Below are 14,933 nucleotides of genomic sequence, written 5' to 3'. Positions count from 1 at the left end.
AATGGAATGGAATGGAATGGAATGGAATGGAATCAACCCGAGTAGAACGGAATGGAATGGAATGGAATGGAATGGAATGGAATGGAATGGAATGGAATGGAATGGAATGGAATGGAATTTAATGGAATGGAATGGAATGGAATCGAATGGAATTGAATGGAATGGAATGGAATGGAATGGAATGGAATGGAATCAAATCAACCCGAGTTGAATGGAATGGATTGGAATGGAATGGAATGGAATCGAATGGAATGGAATGGAATGGAATGGAATGGAATCGAATGGAATGGAATGGAATGGAATGGAATGGAATGGAATGGAATCAAATCAACCCGAGTAGAATGGACTGGATTGGGATGGAATGGAATGGAATGGAATTGAATGGAATCGAATGGAATGGAATGGAATGGAATGGAATGGAATGGAATGGAATGGAATCAACCCGAGTAGAACGGAATGGAATGGAATGGAATGGAATGGAATGGAATGGAATGGAATGGAATGGAATTTAATGGAATGGAATTGAATGGAATCGAATGGAATCGAATGGAATCGAATGGAATGGAATGGTATAGAATGGAATGGAATGGAATGGAACGGAATTGAATGGAATGGAATGGAATGGAATGGAATGGAATGGAATGGAATGGAATCAACCCGAGTAGAATGGAATGGATTGGAATGGAATGGAATGGAATGGAATGGAATGGAATGGAATGGAATGGAATGGAATGGAATGGAATGGAATCAACCCGAGTAGAATGGAATGGATTGGAATGGAATGGAATGGAATGGAATCGAATGGAATCAAATGGAATGGAATGGAATGGAATGGAATGGAATGGAATGGAATGGAATGGAATGGAATGGAATGGAATGGAATGGATTGGAATGGAATCTACCCGAGTAGAATGGAATGGATTGGAATGGAATGGATTGGAATGGAATCGAATGGAATGGAATGGAATGGAATGGAATGGAATGGAATGGAATCAACCCGAGTAGAACGGAATGGAATGGAATGGAATGGAATGGAATGGAATGGAATGGAACGGAACGGAATGGAATGTAATGGAATGGAATGGAATGGAATGGAATTGAATGGTATGGAACGGAAAGGAATGGAGTGGAATCAACCCGAGTAGAATGGAATGGATTGGAATGGAATGGAATGGAATAGAATGGAATGGAATGGAATGGAATGGAATGGAATGGAATGGAATGGAATGGAATGGAATGGAATCAACCCGAGTAGAATGGAATGGATTGAAATGCAATGAAATGGAATGGAATGGAAAGGAATGGAATGGAGTGGAACGGAATGGAATGGAATTGAATCAACCCGAGTAGAAAGGAATGGATTGGAATACAATGGAATGGAATGGAATGGAATGGAATTCAATAGAATAGAATGGAATGGAATGGAATGGAATCGAATGGAAACCAATGGAATCGAATGGAATGGAGTGGAATAGAATGGAATCAACCCGAATAGAACGGAACGAACGAAACGGAACGGAACGGAACGGAATGGAATGGAATGGATTGAAATGGAATGGAATCGAATGGAACCGAATGGAACCGAATGGATTGGAATGGAATGGAATGGAATGGAATGGAATGGAATGGAATGGAATGGAATGGAATGGAATGAACCCGAGTAGAATGGAATGGATTGGAATGGAATGGAATGGAATGGAATGGAATCGAATGGAATGGAATGGAATGGAATGGAATGGAATGGAATGGAATGGAATGGAATCAACCCGAGTAGAACGGAATGGAATGGAATGGAATGGAATGGAATAGAAAGGAAGGGAATTCAATGGAATAGAATGCAATGGAATGGAATGGAATGGAATGAACCCGAGTAGAACGGAATGGAATGGAATGGAATGGAATGGAATGGAATGGAATGGAATGGAATCGAATAGAAAGGAATGGAACGGAATGGAATGGAATGGAATCGAATCGAATGGAATGGAATGGAATGGAATGAAATGGAATGGAATGGAATGGAATGGATTGGAATGGAATGGAATCGAATGGAATGGAATGAAATGGAATGGAATGGAATGGAATGGAATGGAATCAAATCAACCCGAGTAGAATGGAATGGATTGGAATGCAATGGAATGGAATGGAATGGAATGGAATGGAATTGAATGGAATGGAATGGAATGGAATGGAATTGAATGGAATGGAATGGAATGGAATGGAATGGAATGGAATGGAATGGAATCAACCCGAGTAGAATGGAATGGAATGGAATGGAATGGAATGGAATGGAATGGAATGGAATGGAATGGAATGGAATGGAATGGAATGGAATTTAATGGAATGGAATGGAATGGAATCGAATGGAATCGAATGGAATGGAATGGAATGGAACGGAATGGAATGGAATGGAATGGAAAGGAATGTAATGGAATGGAATCTACCCGAGTAGAATGGAATGGATTGGAATGGAATGGAATGGATTGGAATGGAATGGAATGGAATGGAATCGAATGGAATGGAATGGATTGGAATGGAATGGAATGGAATCAACCCGAGTAGAACGGAATGGAATGGAATGGAATGGAATGGAATGGAATGGAATGGAATGGAATTTAATGGAATGGAATGGATTGGAATCGAATGGAATTGAATGGAATGGAATGGAAGGGAATGGAATGGAATGGAATAGAATGAAATCAACCCGAGTAGAACAGAATGGAATGGAATGGAATGGAATGGAATGGAATGGAATCAAATGGAATGGAATGGAATCAACCCGAGTAGAATGGAATGGATTGAAATGGAATGGAATGGAATTGAATGGAATGGAATGGAATGGAATGGAATGGAATGGAATGGAATGGAATGAAATCAACCCGAGTAGAACGTAATGGAATGGAATGGAATGGAATGGAAAGGAAAGGAATGGAATGGAATGGAATGGAATAAAATTTAATGGAATGGAATGGAATGGAATGGAATGGAATGGAATGGAATGGAATGGAATGGAATGGAATGGAATCAACCCGAGTAGAATGGAATGGATTGGAATGGACTGGAATGGAATGGAATGGAATGGAACGGAATGGAATGGAATGGAATGGAATGGAATGTAACGGAATGGAATGGAATGGAATAGATTGGAATCAACCCGAGTAGAACGGAATGGAATGGAATGGAATGGAATGGAATGGAATGGAATGGAATGGAATCGAAAGGAATGGAATGGAATGGAATGGAATGGAATGGAATGGAATGGAATGGAATGGAATGGAATCAAACCGAGTAGAATGGAATGGATTGGAATGGACTGGAATGGAATGGAATGGAATGGAATGGAATGGAATGGAATGGAATGGAATAGAATCAACCCGAGTAGAACGGAATGGAATGGAATCGAATGGAATGGAATGGAATGGAATGGAATGGAATGGAATGGAATGGAATGGAATGGAATGGAATGGAATCAACCCGAGTAGAATGGAATGGATTGAAATGGAATGGAATGGAATGGAATGGAATGGAATGGAATGGAATGGAATCAACCCGAGTAGAACGGAATGGATTGGATTGGAATGGAATGGAATGGCATGGAATGAAATCAACCCGAGTAGAACGTAATGGAATGGAATGGAATGGAATGGAAAGGAAAGTAATGGAATGGAATGGAATGGTATGGAATGGAATGGAATGGAATGGAATGGAATGGAATGGAATGGAATCAACCCGAGTAGAATGGAATGGATTGAAATGGAATGGAATGGAATCGAATGGAATGGAATGGAATGGAATGGAATCAACCCGAGTAGAACGGAATGGATTGGAATGGAATGGAATGGAATGGAATCGTATGGAATCGAAAGGAATGGAATGGAATGGAATGGAATGGAATGGAATGGAATGAAATGGAATGGAATGGAATGAAATCAACCCGAGTAGAACGTAATGGAATGGAATGGAATGGAAAGGAATGGAATGGAATGGAATGGAATAAAATTTAATGGAATGGAATGGAATGGAATGGAATGGAATGGAATGGAATTGAATGGAATGGAATCAACCCGAGTAGAATGGAATGGATTGGAATGGAATGGAATGGAATGGAATGGAATGGAATGGAATGGAATCAACCCGAGTAGAATGGAATGGATTGGAATGGAATGGAATGGAATGGAATGGAATGGAATGGAATCAACCCGACTAGAATGGAATGGATTGGAATGGAACGGAATGGAATGGAATGGAATGGAATGGAATGGAATGGAATGGAATGGAATCAACCGGAGTAGAATGGAATGGATTGGATTGGAATGGAATGGAATGGAATCGAACGGAATGGAATGGAATGGAATGGATTGGATTGGAATGGAATGGAATGGAATCGAATGGAATGGAATGGAATAGAATGGAATCAACCCGAGTAGAACGGAATGGCATGGAATGGAATGGAAAGGAATGGAATGGAATGGAATGGAATGGAATGGAATGGAATGGAATCCAATGGAATGGAAAGGAATGGAATGGAAAGGAATGGAATGGAATGGAATGGATTGGAATGGAATGGAATCGAATCGAATGGAACGGAATGGAATGGAATGGAATGGAATGGAATCCAATGGAATGGAATGGAATCGAATGGAATCAACCCGAGTAGAATGGAATGGATTGGAATGGACTGGAATGGAATGGAATGGAATGGAATAGAATGGAAAGGAATGGAATCAACCCGAGTAGAACGGAATGGATTGAAATGGAATGGAATGGAATCGAATGGCATAGAATGGAATGGAATGGAATGGAATGCAATGGAAAGGAATGAATTCAACCAGAGTAGAACGGAATGGAATTGAATGGAATGGAATGGGATGGAATGGAATGGAATCAACCCGAGAAGAATGGAATGGATTGGAATGGACTGGAATGGAATGGAATGGAATGGAATGGAATCAAATCAAGCCGAGTAGAATGGAATGGATTGGAATGGACTGGAATGGAATGGAATGGAATGGAATGGAATAGAATGGAATGGAATGGAATGGAATGGAATCAAATCAACCCGAGTAGAATGGAATGGATTGGAATGGAATGGAATGGAATGGAATCGAATGGAATGGAATGGAATGGAATGGAATGGAAAGGAATGAAATGGAATGGAGTGGAATAGAATGGAATGGAATGGAATGGAATCAACCCGAGTAGAATGGAATGGATTGGAATGGAATGGAATGGAATGGAATGGAATGGAATGGAATGGAATGGAATGGAATCAACCCGAGTAGAATGGAATGGATTGGAATGGACTGGACTGGACTGGACTGGAATGGAATGGAATCAAATCAACCCGAGTAGAATGGAATGGATTGGAATGGAATGGAATGGAATCAAATGGAATGGAATGGAATGGAATTGAATGGAATGGAATGGAATGGAATGGAATGGAATGGAATGGAATGGAATGGAATGGAATGGAATGGAATGGAATCGAATGGAATGGAATGGAATGGAATGGAATGGAATGGAATGGAATGGAATAGAATGGAATGGAATCAACCCGAGTAGAACGGAATGGAATGGAATGGAATGGAATGCAATGGAATTTAATGGAATGGAATGGAATGGAAGGGAATTTAAAGGAATGGAATGGAATGGAATCGAATGGAATCGAATGGAATGGAATGGAATGGAATGGAATGGAATGGAATGGAAAGGAATGGAATGGAATGGAATGGAATCAACCCGAGTAGAACGGAATGGATTGGAATGGAATGGAATGGAATGGAATCGAATGGAATGGAATGGAATGGAATGGAATGGAATGGAATGGAAAGGAAAGGAATGGAATGGAATGGAATGGAATAAAATTTAATGGAATGGAATGGAATGGAATGGAATGGAATGGAATCGAATGGAATAGAATGGAATGGAATGGAATGGAATGGAATGGAATGGAGTCAACCCGAGTAGAATGGAATGGATTGGAATGGAATGTAATGGAATGGAATGGAATGGAATGGAATGGAATGGAATCAACTCGAGTAGAATGGAATGGATTGGAATGGACTGGAATGGAATGGAATGGAATGGAATGGAATGGAATGGAATGGAATGGAATGGAATGGAATGTAAAGGAATGGAATGGAAGGGAATGGAATGGAATGGAATGGAATGGAATGGAATGGAATGGAATCAACCCGAGTAGAACGTAATGGAATGGAATGGAATGGAATGGAATGGAAAGGAATGGAATGGAATGGAATGGAATAAAATTTAATGGAATGGAATGGAATGGAATGGAATTGAATGGAATCAACCCGAGTTGAATGGAATGGATTGGATTGGAATGGAATGGAATAGAATGGAATGGAATGGAATGGAATCAACCCGAGTAGAATGGAATGGATTGGAATGGAATGGAATGGAATGGAATGGAATGGAATGGAATGGAATAGAATGGAATGGAATGGAATGGAATGGAATGGAATGGAATGGAATGGAATGGAATCAACCCGAGTAGAATGGAATGGATTGAAATGGAATGGAATGGAATCGAATGGAATGGAATGGAATGGAATGGAATCAACCCGAGTAGAACGGAATGTTTTGGAATGGAATGGAATGGAATGGAATCGAATGGAATGGAATGGAATGGAATCTAGTGGAATGGAATGGAATGGAATGGAATGGAATGGAATGAAATCAACCCGAGTACAACGTAATGGAATGGAATGGAATGGAATGGAAAGGAAAGGAATGGAATGGAATGGAATGGAATAAAATTTAATGGAATGGAATGGAATGGAATGGAATGGAATGGAACCGAAGGGAATGGAATGGAATGGAATGGAATGGAATGGAATGGAATCAACACAAGTAGAATGGAATGGATTGGAATGGAATGGAATGGAATGGAATGCAATAGAATCGAATGGAATGGGATGGAATGGAATGGAATGGAATGGAATGGAATGGCATGGAATGGAATGGAATGGAATCGAAAGGAATGGAATGGAATGGAATGGAATGGAATGGAATGGAATGGAATGGAATGGAATCAACCCGAGTAGAATGGAATGGATTGGAATGGATTGGACTGGAATGGAATGGAATGGAATGGAATGGAATGGAATGGAATGGAATCAACCCGAGGAGAATGGAATGGATTGAAACGGAATGGAATGGAATGGAATGGAATGGAATGGAATGGAATGGAATGGAATGGAATGAAATCAACCCGAGTAGAACGTAATGGAATGGAATGGAATGGAATGGAATGGAAAGGAATGGAATGGAATGGAATGGAATAAAATTTAATGGAATGGAATGGAATGGAATGGAATTGAATGGAATCAACCCGAGTAGAACGTAATGGAATGGAATGGAATGGAATGGAAAGGAAAGGAATGGAATGGAATGGAATGGAATAAAATTTAATGGAATGGAATGGAATGGAATGGAATTGAATGGAATCAACCCGAGTTGAATGGAATGGATTGGATTGGAATGGAATGGAATGGAATGGAATGGAATGGAATGGAATGGAATGGAATGGAATCAACCCGAGTAGAATGGAATGGATTGGAATGGAATGGAATGGAATGGAATGGAATGGAATGGAATGGAATGGAATGGAATGGAATGGAATCAACCCGAGTAGAATGGAATGGATTGAAATGGAATGGAATGGAATCGAATGGAATGGAATGGAATGGAATGGAATCAACCCGAGTAGAACGGAATGGATTGGAATGGAATGGAATGGAATGGAATCGAATGGAATGGAATGGAATGGAATCTAGTGGAATGGAATGGAATGGAATGGAATGGAATGGAATGGAATGGAATGAAATCAACCCGAGTACAACGTAATGGAATGGAATGGAATGGAATGGAAAGGAAAGGAATGGAATGGAATGGAATGGAATAAAATTTAATGGAATGGAATGGAATGGAATGGAATGGAATGGAACCGAAGGGAATGGAATGGAATGGAATGGAATGGAATGGAATGGAATGGAATGGAATCAACACAAGTAGAATGGAATGGATTGGAATGGAATGGAATGGAATGGAATGCAATAGAATGGAATGGAATGGAATGGAATGGAATGGAATGGAATGGAATGGAATGGAATGGAATGGAATCGAAAGGAATGGAATGGAATGGAATGGAATGGAATGGAATGGAATGGAATGGAATGGAATCAACCCGAGTAGAATGGAATGGATTGGAATGGACTGGAATGGAATGGAATGGAATGGAATGGAATGGAATGGAATGGAATGGAATCAACCCGAGGAGAATGGAATGGATTGAAATGGAATGGAATGGAATGGAATGGAATGGAATGGAATGGAATGGGATGGAATGGAATCAACCCGAGTAGAACGGAATGGATTGGAAAGGAATGGAATGGAATGGAATTGTATGGAATCGAAAGGAATGGAATGGAATGGAATGGAATGGAATGGAATGGAATGGAATGGAATGGAATGGAATGGAATGAAATCAACACGAGTAGAACGTAATGGAATGGAATGGAATGGAAAGGAATGGAATGGAATTGAATGGAATAAAATTTAATGGAACGGAATGGAATGGAATGTAATTGAATGGAATCAACCCGAGTTGAATGGAATGGATTGGAATGGAATGGAATGGAATGGAATGGAATGGAATGGAATGGAATGGAATGGAATGGAATGGAATTGAATGGAATGGAATCAACCCGAGTAGAATGGAATGGATTGGAATGGAATGGAATGGAATGGAATGGAATGGAATGGAATCAACCCGAGTAGAATGGAATGGATTGGAATGGAACGGAATGGAATGGAATGGAATGGAATGGAATGGAATGGAATGGAATCAACCCGAGTAGAATGGAATGGATTGGAATGGAATGGAATGGAATGGAATGGAATGGAATCAACCCGAGTAGAATGGAGTGGATTGGAATGGAACGGAATGGAATGGAATGGAATTGAATGGAATGGAATGGAATGGAATGGAATGGAATGGAATGGAATGGAATGGAATCAACCCGAGTAGAACGGAATGGAATGGAATGGAATGGAATGGAATGGAATGGAATGGAATGGAATGGAAAGGAATGGAATGGAATTTCATGGAATGGAATGGAATGGAATCGAATGGAATCGAATGGAATGGAATGGAATGGAATGGAATGGAATGGAATCAAATCAACCCGAGTTGAATGGAATGGATTGGAATGGAATGGAATGGAATCGAATGGAATGGAATGGAATGGAACGGAATGGAATGGAATGGAATGGAATGGAATCAACCCGAGTAGAACGGAATGGAATGGAATGGAATGGAATGGAATGGAATGGAATGGAATGGAATGGAATGGAATGGAATGGAATTTAATGGAATGGAATGGAATGGAATCGAATGGAAACGAATGGAATCGAATGGAATGGAATGGTATAGAATGGAATGGAAAGGAATGGAATGGAATGGAATTGAATGGAATGGAATGGAATGGAATGGAATGGAATGGAATGGAATGGAATGGAATGGAATGGAATGGAATGGAATCAACCCGAGTAGAACGGAATGGATTGGAATGGAATGGAATGGAATGGAATGGAATGGAATGGAATGGAATGGAATCAACCCGAGTAGAATGGAATGGATTGGAATGGAACGGAATGGAATGGAATGGAATGGAATGGAATGGAATGGAATGGAATGGAATGGAATGGAATCAACCCGAGTAGAATGGAATGGATTGGAATGGAATGGAATGGAATGGAATGGAATGGAATGGAATCAACCCGAGTAGAATGGAGTGGATTGGAATGGAACGGAATGGAATGGAATGGAATTGAATGGAATGGAATGGAATGGAATGGAATGGAATGGAATGGAATGGAATGGAATGGAATGGAATCAACCCGAGTAGAACGGAATGGAATGGAATGGAATGGAATGGAATGGAATGGAATGGAATGGAATGGAATGGAATTTAATGGAATGGAATGGAATGGAATCGAATGGAATCGAATGGAATGGAATGGAAAGGAATGGAATGGAATGGAATCAAATCAACCCGAGTTGAATGGAATGGATTGGAATGGAATGGAATGGAATGGAATGGAATGGAATGGAATGGAATGGAATGGAATGGAATGGAATGGAATCAAATCAACCCGAGTAGAATGGACTGGATTGGAATGGAATGGAATGGAATGGAATTGAATGGAATCGAATGGAATGGAATGGAATGGAATGGAATGGAATGGAATGGAATGGAATGGAATGGAATCAACCCGAGTAGAACGGAATGGAATGGAATGGAATGGAATGGAATGGAATGGAATGGAATGGAATGGAATGGAATGGAATCAACCCGAGTACAACGTAATGGAATGGAATGGAATGGAATGGAAAGGAAAGGAATGGAATGGAATGGAATGGAATAAAATTTAATGGAATGGAATGGAATTGAATGGAATGGAATGGAACCGAAGGGAATGGAATGGAATGGAATGGAATGGAATGGAATGGAATCAACCCGAGTAGAATGGAATGGATTGGAATGGAATGGAATGGAATGGAATGGAATGGAATGGAATGGAATGGAATGGAATCAACCCGAGTAGAATGGAATGGATTGGAATGGAACGGAATGGAATGGAATGGAATGGAATGGAATGGAATGGAATGGAATCAACCCGAGTAGAATGGAATGGATTGGAATGGAATGGAATGGAATGGAATGGAATGGAATCAACCCGAGTAGAATGGAGTGGATTGGAATGGAACGGAATTGAATGGAATGGAATTGAATGGAATCGAATGGAATGGAATGGAATGGAATGGAATGGAATGGAATGGAATGGAATCAACCCGAGTAGAACGGAATGGAATGGAATGGAATGGAATGGAATGGAATGGAAAGGAATGGAATGGAATTTAATGGAATGGAATGGAATGGAATCGAATGGAATCGAATGGAATGGAATGGAATGGAATGGAATGGAATGGAATCAAATCAACCCGAGTTGAATGGAATGGATTGGAATGGAATGGAATGGAATCGAATGGAATGGAATGGAATGGAACGGAATGGAATGGAATGGAATGGAATGGAATCAACCCGAGTAGAACGGAATGGAATGGAATGGAATGGAATGGAATGGAATGGAATGGAATGGAATGGAATGGAATGGAATGGAATTTAATGGAATGGAATGGAATGGAATCGAATGGAAACGAATGGAATCGAGTGGAATGGAATGGTATAGAATGGAATGGAAAGGAATGGAATGGAATGGAATTGAATGGAATGGAATGGAATGGAATGGAATGGAATGGAATGGAATCAACCCGAGTAGAACGGAATGGATTGGAATGGAATGGAATGGAATGGAATGGAATGGAATGGAATGGAATGGAATGGAATCAACCCGAGTAGAATGGAATGGATTGGAATGGAACGGAATGGAATGGAATGGAATGGAATGGAATGGAATGGAATGGAATGGAATCAACCCGAGTAGAATGGAATGGATTGGAATGGAATGGAATGGAATGGAATGGAATGGAATCAACCCGAGTAGAATGGAGTGGATTGGAATGGAACGGAATGGAATGGAATGGAATTGAATGGAATCGAATGGAATGGAATGGAATGGAATGGAATGGAATGGAATGGAATGGAATCAACCCGAGTAGAACGGAATGGAATGGAATGGAATGGAATGGAATGGAATGGAATGGAATGGAATGGAATGGAATGGAATTTAATGGAATGGAATGGAATGGAATCGAATGGAATCGAATGGAATGGAATGGAAAGGAATGGAATGGAATGGAATCAAATCAACCCGAGTTGAATGGAATGGATTGGAATGGAATGGAATGGAATGGAATGGAATGGAATGGAATGGAATTTAATGGAATGGAATCAAATCAACCCGAGTAGAATGGACTGGATTGGAATGGAATGGAATGGAATGGAATCGAATGGAATCGAATGGAATAGAATGGAATGGAATGGAATGGAATGGAATGGAATGGAATGGAATGGAATGGAATGGAATGGAATGGAATGGAATGGAATCAACCCGAGTAGAACGGAATGGAATGGAATGGAATGGAATGGAATGGAATTGAATGGAATGGAATGGAATGGAATGGAATGGAATCAACCCGAGTACAACGTAATGGAATGGAATGGAATGGAATGGAAAGGAAAGGAATGGAATGGAATGGAATGGAATAAAATTTAATGGAATGGAATGGAATGGAATGGAATGGAATGGAACCGAAGGGAATGGAATGGAATGGAATGCAATGGAATGGAATGGAATGGAATCAACACAAGTAGAATGGAATGGATTGGAATGGAATGGAACGGAATGGAATGGAATGGAATGGAATGGAATGGAATGGAATGGAATGGAATGGAATCAACCCGAGTAGAATTGAATGGATTGGAATGGACTGGAATGGAATGGAATGGAATGGAACGGAATGGAATGGAATGGAATGGAATGGAATGTAACGGAATGGAATGGAATGGAATAGATTGGAATCAACCCGAGTAGAACAGAATGGAATGGAATGGAATGGAATGCAATAGAATGGAATGGAATGGAATGGAATGGAATGGAATGGAATGGAATGGAATGGAATGGAATGGAATGGAATCGAAAGGAATGGAATGGATTGGAATGGAATGGAATGGAATGGAATGGAATCAACCCGAGTAGAATGGAATGCATTGGAATGGACTGGAATGGAATGGAATGGAATGGAATGGAATGGAATGGAATGGAATCAACCCGAGGAGAATGGAATGGACTGAAATGGAACGGAATGGAATGGAATGGAATGGAATGGAATGGAATGGGATGGAATGGAATCAACCCGAGTAGAACGGAATGGATTGGAATGGAATGGAATGGAATGGAATTGTATGGAATCGAAAGGAATGGAATGGAATGGAATGGAATGGAATGGAATGGAATGGAATGGAATGGAATGGAATGGAATGGAATGGAATGGAATCAACCCGAGTAGAATGGAGTGGATTGGAATGGAACGGAATGGAATGGAATGGAATTGAATGGAATCGAATGGAATGGAATGGAATGGAATGGAATGGAATGGAATGGAATGGAATCAACCCGAGTAGAACGGAATGGAATGGAATGGAATGGAATGGAATGGAATGGAATGGAATGGAATGGAATGGAATTTAATGGAATGGAATGGAATGGAATCGAATGGAATCGAATGGAATGGAATGGATTGGAATGGAATGGAATGGAATCAAATCAACCCGAGTTGAATGGAATGGATTGGAATGGAATGGAATGGAATCGAATGGAATGGAATGGAATGGAATGGAATGGAATGGAATGGAATGGAATGGAATGGAATGGAATGGAATGGAATCAAATCAACCCGAGTAGAATGGACAGGATTGGAATGGAATGGAATGGAATGGAATTGAATGGAATCGAATGGAATGGAATGGAATGGAACGGAATGGAATGGAATGGAATGGAATGGAATGGAATGGAATGGAATCAACCCGAGTAGAATGGAATGGATTGAAATGCAATGAAATGGAATGGAATGGAAAGGAATGGAATGGAGTGGAACGGAATGGAATGGAATGGAATCAACCCGAGTAGAAAGGAATGGATTGGAATACAATGGAATGGAATGGAATGGAATAGAATTCAATAGAATAGAAAGGAATGGAATGGAATGGAATCGAATGGAAACCAATGGAATCGAATGGAATGGAGTGGAATAGAATGGAATCAACCCGAATAGAACGGAACGAACGAAACGGAACGGAACGGAACGGAATGGAATGGAATGGATTGAAATAGAATGTAATCGAATGGAACCGAATGGAACCGAATGGAATGGAAAGGAATGGAATGGAATGGAATGGAATGGAATGGAATGGAATGGAATGAACCCGAGTAGAATGGAATGGATTGGAATGGAATGGAATGGAATGGAATGGAATCTAATGGAATTCAATGGAATGGAATGGAATGGAATGGAATGGAATGGAATGGAATGGAATGGAATGGAATCAACCCGAGTAGAATGGAATGGATTGAAATGGAATGGAATGGAATGGAATGGAATGGAATGGAATGGAATGGAATGGAATCAACCCGAGTAGAACGGAATGGATTGGATTGGAATGGAATGGAATGGCATGGAATGAAATCAACCCGAGTAGAACGTAATGGAATGGAATGGAATGGAATGGAAATGAAAGTAATGGAATGGAATGGAATGGAATGGAATGGAATGGAATGGAATGGAATGGAATCAACCCGAGTAGAACGGAATGGATTGAAATGGAATGGAATGGAATCGAATGGAATGGAATGGAATGGAATGGAATCAACCCGAGTAGAACGGAATGGATTGGAATGGAATGGAATGGAATGGAATCGTATGGAATCGAAAGGAATGGAATGGAATGGAATGGAATGGAATGGAATGGAATGGAATGGAATGGAATGAAATCAACCCGAGTAGAACGTAATGGAATGGAATGGAATGGAAAGGAATGGAATGGAATGGAATGGAATAAAATTTAATGGAATGGAATGGAATGGAATGGAATGGAATTGAATGGAATGGAATCAACCCGAGTAGAATGGAATGGATTGGAATGGAATGGAATGGAATGGAATGGAATGGAATGGAATGGAATGGAATGGAATGGAATGGAATGGAATGGAATGGAATCAACCCGAGTAGAATGGAATGGATTGGAATGGAATGGAATGGAATGGAATGGAATGGAATGGAATGGAATCAACCCGACTAGAATGGAATGGATTGGAATGGAACGGAATGGAATGGAATGGAATGGAATGGAATGGAATGGAATGGAATGGAATGGAATGGAATGGAATGG

This window comes from Gorilla gorilla, chromosome 17 (assembly GCF_029281585.2).
Source record: "Gorilla gorilla gorilla isolate KB3781 chromosome 17, NHGRI_mGorGor1-v2.1_pri, whole genome shotgun sequence".
In the NCBI taxonomy this organism is placed as follows: domain Eukaryota; kingdom Metazoa; phylum Chordata; class Mammalia; order Primates; family Hominidae; genus Gorilla; species Gorilla gorilla.
The sequence above is the reverse complement of the archived record's forward strand: the minus strand, read 5'-3'. Positions refer to the sequence as shown.